The following is a 7,900-nucleotide window of genomic DNA, read 5'->3' on the forward strand; positions in this document are numbered from 1 at the left end:
AAAGCTGCTGAGATGGAGACCCTGGTTGGCAGCGGATGCCTGCCAAGGCTCCTGCCAAAACACTGTCGCACCGGAGACAATGGCAAAACCCCTCTCGCTTCACACCACCGGCTGCCAGGAGCCCGCCCCGGCTCGGACACCCTGCTTTTTTTTTTCTCTTTGTCCCAAGGACATTGGGGACATCACGTCCGCAGTGCTCTGTGTAGCAGGATAATAATAATTAATAACCATTAGCAACAATAAGGATAATACCAGCGCCAGGCCGGACTGACTGTGCAGAAGAGACACTTTTTTTTTTTCACTTTAATGAAAACAATGATTTGACTTTGAAGAAAGTGACTTTTTTTTTTAAGTGAAAGCTGAATCCGTTCCCCTGCCCCCCCCGCACACTCCTTCTTCGCCCCCTCCCTCCTTTTTTTTTTTTTTAACTCTCCTTTTTTCTTTTTCTTTTAATACTCTGCGTTCTATCATGCAAATCCCCTTTCAAATTATGAGAGTATTAGAGCCATCAGCGGTAATGTCACCGCCACAAAATGAGAGCAGGGACTTAAGCACCTAACGAACAATGAAATGTGCGAGCCCTGGGACAGGACAATTAAGAACTGGGCTTAGCCAGCCAGGGAAATTTATTGCTATCAAATCCATATTTCTATTTTCCCCCTGAACAGTAACCTATTTGAATATGATTAAAGGGTTTCATTAGAGCTGAGAGAAAGGCCCGTGTCCCGCCGTTCCCTGTGAGCTCACAAACACGCGCTCTGCAGACCGCGCTTTGGGGAGGAGGAGGACGGGGAAGGAGGGGAGGAAGGAGGGGAGACACGCGTGGGATGGATGTCCGGGGTCACTGGCTCTGGAAAGGGACGAGGGTGCTTGCTGGGAGCTGGACCACTGGCACGGGCCTTTCCAAGAGCAGCAGTGTCCAGAGATTGCTCTTGCTGTGCCGCTGGCATCCCTGAAGGTGCTCAAGTGCCGAGGGGAGGAGAGCTCGCAGGAGGCCGTGGTGCTGGGGAAAGAGGGAGGCGAGAAAGGAGCTGTGGGGCAGGCAGGAGCCAGCACCCGCTGCCCGCTGGAGGGACCCAGCATCGCAGGGTGCTGCTGGATAACGGATAAATCAGGGGTTTTGCTGGGAGCTGGCAGGGTAACCCTGCATCCCCCATGCACCCGCTTGGTGCATCCTCAGTTGTATGCACTGAGCTGTGACCATTCTCATGGACACGGCATGTGACCATCAGCTGTGTGACCTGGGGACTAGGCACAGTGCAGACAGGAGGACAGGGGTGCAGACAGACACCCCTTCCTCCCTTACCCACACACAAGGTCTGTCTGAACAGTCATTCAGGAGGTGAAACAGAAGAGAATAAGGTTTGGCCAGACGTGAATGAGCATCAAGGAATACCTGAAATCCCAAACTGTTTCACAGTTGTTTCCCTGTCCCTCCAAGGAGGGCATCTGTGTCCCGGGCAAACTCATATCACCATGCAAAAGTTTAAATGCACAATCACAAGAGCTCTGCAGTCTAAATCACCTATCCTGCTTTTTAGCTGGAGCCCACTGTTATCAGCACTGGAGCTCACTATTTTTGCTATGAGAGAAGTCTTATGCTCTGCTATACTATTTATTTACTCACTATTCCCACACTACAGTATATTTATCACAAGAGCCAAGTCCCAGTTCACTAGATCTTTTTTCAGCTGAACAATATTTTCTGGCATTTGCAAGCTCGATTGAGCTGTTCATTTTTTGCACCTCAGCTTTTGGTCTTGCTGCAGAGACCATGTTACCAGAGCGAACACAGGAGCTGGGATGGACAGAAGTGAGATGGAGGGAGCAAAGGGGAAGGTGTGCTGGTTTCTTCAGCTTAGCAAATTTGGGAAAATAAAGTACAAAACTTTTGGAGAGAAAGAAAGAAAAAGAATAGGTCTGTCCCCTTGTGTACCAGCTTGAATCATTCAATACATGTGCTCTTTGCCATTGATATTTTGCTTGTAATTAGTCCAGAAAGCACCAACAATACAAGGGTTTGTGATACTGTTTTGCTGCTGTTATTTCTGGAAGAGTTTGGCCTTTAAGAGTGCATTTCCCACCCTTCCAAGGCAGTTTATCCCCGAGTCACTGTTCTGCCAATGCACCCTGAAATCCCTGGCTGCCTCCTTCCCTGTGCCTGCAGAACTGCCAATTTAACACATAGGTATTTAATTCCAGACTATTGAGTGATCTGAATTGCCAGTATCACTTTCCATCTGTTTATATCATGTGCTTTTAAAAGAACAGACAGGATTTGAACTCAGATTTTATTTTTTCTCTCTCTGTCTCTCTTTTTAGCAAATATGGATTAATTTTTCCCTGGTATTTCTCACCCAACCCGCCCTGCATGTGCAAATCATGGTGGGTGTTGGAGCCAGGGCTGGCATGGAGTGGATGACCCCATTCCCTGGCTTTGGATATCCTGAGGGAGCCCCAGAACATCTGGGGGAGCCCTGGACCCTGACAGGGTCCCTATCCTCTGACCCAGGCCCTGGAGGTGCTGCAAGGTTGGAAACTGCAGGGAGACGCTGCTGATCTCTCGAACGAGAGATGGCTGCACGTCGCGCTGCGGACATGGCAGACACCCGGACAGATCCGGGCTGCACGGCTTCTGGGAAGCTCTCGCGTTTATTATGGGATTGTTGTGAATAATCACTGATTTGGGAAAACATCAATATTCAGGCCAGCATTTAAGCATGTAGTTAAGTCCCATTAGAGTCAATGGGACTTATGGACATGCTTAAGTTAAGCATGCGTTTAAACACTTTCCTGAATGGATGCCAATAATAATAATTAGTGCATCTCCTGGCAATTACAGAACCATAGGTTTTAAGGCCATGGAAAAACCTGCTGTCTCTCTGGTGTGATCTCCTGTGTCGCACAGCCCAGAGGATGCAGCACAGGATTTCCGACACAGGGCCCAACGTGAAACACGTCGACAGTCCATGGCAGCATGTGGTCCTTCCTCCCATGTCCGTGCCGGCTGGTCCCAACACCTCACCTCCCCTTGCGACAGAAGCATGCTCCTCTTTAATTATAGCTCCATAACGAGCTCGCCCTGTGCCGTGCTGCACTGGCTGGCTCTCCCCGACGGGTGCCGGGCAGGAGGGAGGGCTGGCAGAGCCCAGCAGCCCCCTGGGACCCACCACCGATCAAGCCGGCGTGCGAGGCAGCTTTGTTTCTCCGGCAGGTCGCCCCGCGCCAGGGCCCTCCTACCGCTGCCTCCCCTGCCTCCCCCCACCCCGGCGAGGCATCACAGCTCCTAACGAAACGGAACTGCTGCCAGATGAAATATATTACTATTAAATACTTAATTCTTCTAGTGAGCGGAGAGCAGCCAGTATGAATACGATTATTAAAGAAAATTACTTTGGCTGATCAGATATTTCTGCATACTAATTTCTGACCCTTCTTTCCTCTCTGCTTGCTTCTCATCCCTTAGAGACCAGGACAGATAAAATTCCATCACAAATAGCTGATTACTGGGGCTTGCATTAAAATCAAATTTTTTTTCCTCTCAGCGCTAATGTCCTTGCCTAAAGTAGAGGCAGCAGCTGTCAAAAAAAAAAAAAAAAGCCTAGAGATTGGTCTAGATCTGAATAACCCTGAACTTTGAGGCTGCCGGTGTTATCATCTGGATCCAAATGTTGAAGTTGTCTCTCTAACCAGCAGGGCTGGCAGGTTTCGAGTGGCAGGGCCAGCAGGAGGGTTGCCCGCAGCTCGCAGGCAGCGATGCTGCAGGGGCAGTGGGAAGTTCAGTCCCTGCCGCCGGCTCCCCATAGCCCTTGCCCCTGCCCGACTCCTGCTCCAGCCCTACTTGTGGGGCTGCTTCCCAGCCTGCTTCAGCCAACGTTATCTGGTGGCCGGTGAAGAAGGTAGAGGGTAATTTGTGCTGATAGAAGCAGGTGGATTGAACAGGGCAGGCAATGGGATGAGCACAGCTTTGATACTCAGTGGGGGGTTCAGACCCACACAGCCTCACCCCCTTTCCCTGCTCTCCCATGCAGCCATTTCGACAGGCGGACAGAGGTAGGAGCAACACAAATACTCTCTCCCTGCATTGAGTCGAACCAACTTCCTTCAAGTTTCTGCATCTCCCACCCCTCACCCAGGCCACAGTCAACCTGTCACAGCATGAGGATGCCACTAAAAATAATTCACTCCTGTCTCATCCCTTCCCCACCATCACCACCACCATCTCTCCCCGCTAACGTACCCAACCTGGAAGCCTCCAATTTACCTGCTTTTAAATAAAGACACTTGTAAAGGTGTCACGGTGCTGAAGCCCTAATTACAGCCTAAGCATGTTAATTCTCGGCTCCGGCTCTGCAAGCGCTTGTCGCGATGGGGGATCCTGTCTGCCCTCTTCCTCTCCCCCTGCCTCCGGGAAGTGCATGTGGGAGTGGGAAGGGATCGGGCGCCTGTGCAAGCGAGGGCAACGGGGGGATTCATAGCTCAACTTTCCAACCTCCGCAGCTTGCTGAAAAGAAGTCCCTTTGGGAGGTGAAGCCCATGAGGTTTGAGTTTCATGTCTGACCCTGCTGAACTTGCTACCGGGGATGTGTCCCTGCGCTGGGGAAGGGAAAAGGGAAAATCCCTTTACAAAGGTGGTATTCCTCCTTGGCTTCCTAAAGCAAAGCTTGAGGCCGTGCCCACCAGCCCTGGCTTCGGGCACCATCTGGGAGCTCTCGGTCTGCCATGCACAGCAGGCCAGCGCTGCGGCGGCCCAGGGATGTGTGTGCACAAGGACGAGGAATGTTTGTTTTTCCCTTATTGACTTTCTCCGAATAAACGCAGGGCAGGCAGAAAGGGGCTCCGGCGGCAGCTGTTTACCAAGTGTTTGTGATAAAAAGCCTTCTCCATAGGAACAGGTGGCAACGGGACTGTCCCCAGGAAGCACTGAGAGGGGCCTCTGCAGCCTGCCACAGCTAGCTATTTAGTGCAATGGAGAAAATATATTTTTTACATGGCTCTGGTTACAGCCAGGCAAGGGGTCAAAGCTCAGGGGGTTCAGCCGAGTCAGGTACGTGGGCTGAATATTGCTGGGGACAAATGAAGGCCCAGAGGAACCGTGGCCAGAAGGAGAGAGCCCTGTTTGGACACAGCCTTGTGCAACACCACATTGGGGGCATTCTCCCCTTTTGCATGTTTTTCCCCTCTAATGTCACACAAGCACAATGAGCTCTCCTCTAAGGGTCTTTCCCCTGGGTGAAGGGATCAGTCCCAAACCACAAATTCATATTTACTTCAGCCTGAAGGAAGAGGAAAGGAGTGGCCCTGGGGTTGCTGTTGGGGTCTGGGTTCACAGCAGCAGAGTTTGCTCCTCGTCCCGGGGGCAACACGCTCCAAGCTGGGACTCTGCACACATTGGAAGTGATGGCTCTTGCTCTGCTCCCAAATGCACCCCAGCCGCACCCTGCCCTGGAAAACAGGGATGGGTAAGCTCACAAACACTGCCTTCCTTTCCCACCCCTCCTCGCCCCTGGCCGCGGTGCGTGCCGGCTCCCCTCCACCTTGGCAGGGCACCCAGCGCGTGACCCGGCTCTCTGGGATTTGTGCAGTCCCGTGAGCAGGAACATCGGGTTGAGAGAGTTCAGCGGCGGGTGGTTTCATGTTGCATTAGTGCCGCCGGTTTCGTGAGGCAGGATTTGGACTTTGGTGGGACAGGCAAAGGGCTCACGCTTTGCTGCTAAGCAAAGGCTGATTTTACAGGGAGCAAGGTGCTGTGATGAGGTACCAGCACACGAATCCTAACAGCTCAGCTGGCTGACCGCACAAGAGGTTGGGGAAAGCTGATCCAGCCAGCTCTGTAGCAAAATTAGCCCTGCCGCTAACAACCCAGCAGGACTGATTTGCCTTCCTTGGATGCAGACACATCCATCCTCCTCCAAGGATCCTGCCCAGCACAGGCGAGCAGAGGCTGGCAGGAGCAGCGCGCCGTACCAGCAAGCCCCAAGCCCCACCTCAGCACTGGCCAGACCTAAAAATCACTCATCAGCAACATGCTGGCTAATCTTCTCATCACAGAAGCTTCATCTTCATCTACAACAATTACAGGTGTACCTAAACCCCAACAGATGAGATGGAGGATCCCTGATGGTGTTGCTATTATTTACAGACACTGGCAGGTTTGGGTATCCATGGTTTGGTTCAGTTTCTTTCTCCATCTTGCTGAATGCTCATCCACAAAAACTCCTGAGCATGCACTGGTGTAAAAAAGTACTGCCTTTTATTGCTGTTGTGATAAGAGATACAGAGAGCTGAGTTTCCACACCTTCAGCCTCTAAACCAGTCAATATTTTATCTATTATTTCCTCTATTAGCTACTATACATGGGAATGTCATTGTAACACCAGACCTACACTTGCTTTGGTGAGTTAGCAGCAAAGAGGGACGGTGGAAGAATCACGAAGGGGTGGGCAGGAGACTGGGGAAAGGAACTGGGATAGGAGAAAAAAAAAGCCAGTATCAGAGAAGAAGAAAATACAGGAAAGTCTGGTTCTCTGAGGCAGCACTGGTATCTCTTTGCCCTGCCTGGGTTGGGTCCTACTGTAAAGGTAGAAGGAAGCAAGGGGAACAAATGCTTTAAATGAGCAGGGAGAAGGGATAGGGAAGAGAGATGAAGATAGGAGATGACATATGGAAGATATTGGCATCACTCAGGAAAAGACAACAAACTTTGGCAGCTGATGGACAGGGCACTTGGAGGCCGAGGAGAAGCCTCAGGAGCAAATAATCCTAACCTGGGGAATTTGTTCCAGCCCCTGGAGCTCTTGGCAACAAGGTCTCAAGAGCTTGGCAGGATTAAAACATAGTTTGGACATTTATGTGGATAACAAGAATGTCCAATGTGGTGGAAATTAGTCAAGAGGCTGGAAAGATGCTAATCCCCCCTCTTTCAAGACAGTTGAACTCTCAGGCCTCTCCGCCTCGATTCATCCCCCGCAATTTTGTGGCTTGGGGACACCCGCAGTACCGAGCACCCTTTCCTCCTGGTGTGAAGGTGAATTGGCTCCTGCTTCACCCACCCCTGGAGCCAATTTCACCCAAGGCCTGGAACATTAACTTCAACACTGAAAAGAGGATATTCTATTATGCGGGAATATTTCTGTATCTTTTAAAAATTTTGCTCCTCACGCACACCCTTCCCTACCCCTGTGACAATTAACAGCAATTCTTCCACTAACTCTTTGCAGCTTGCCTGGCTGCAGCCAGAGGGATGGTGCTTCTCCCACCTGGCACCATCTCATGACATTTAATTATCCTCCTTCCCGTCACACTGCTCATCTGCCGCTTGCATTTTACTGGCTGCAGCGGCAGATTCACCCGAACCCAGAAATGTAGCTTTGTGTTTGATGTACTTCAGCCACTCCTGACACCACGGCCTCCTGTCCGAACTTGAAATTGTCTAAACTGATCCCTTTTCACTGATTTATTCCCTGTTTGCACCAGGCTGAAATGAGGGCCTAACCTGGAGAAAAAGGTTTCCAGAGGATGCAATTTTTTTCTTTCTTTGTGTTGAGAGGGGAAAGGGTGAATTCCCAAACTCTTCTCTTCAGCAGCTAAACCTAGTTGGGAAATGCTATCTTTTTGTCCTTGGGGGGGGGGGGGGGGGGGGAGAAGACTAAAATAATAATAAAAAATTTACTTTCATTTTTATGTGTTTTTGAGGCACGAACATGAGAAACAGTCCTTGCAGAAAAAGATACTTTGTCATTTAGGAAGGGAGACAGGGTTTATGTGCATTTTTTCACAAACTGCTGAAAACCTGGAGATTTTGCTTTTTGTTCTGTTCTGACAGAAACTCCGGCTAAACCTAAAAGTCACTTTCCACCGAGGGTGGAAGAGAGAACAGGAAGAACAAAAACACATCACT

The sequence above is a fragment of the Buteo buteo genome, chromosome 23 (genome assembly GCF_964188355.1).
Source record: "Buteo buteo chromosome 23, bButBut1.hap1.1, whole genome shotgun sequence".
Classification (NCBI taxonomy): Eukaryota; Metazoa; Chordata; class Aves; order Accipitriformes; family Accipitridae; genus Buteo; species Buteo buteo.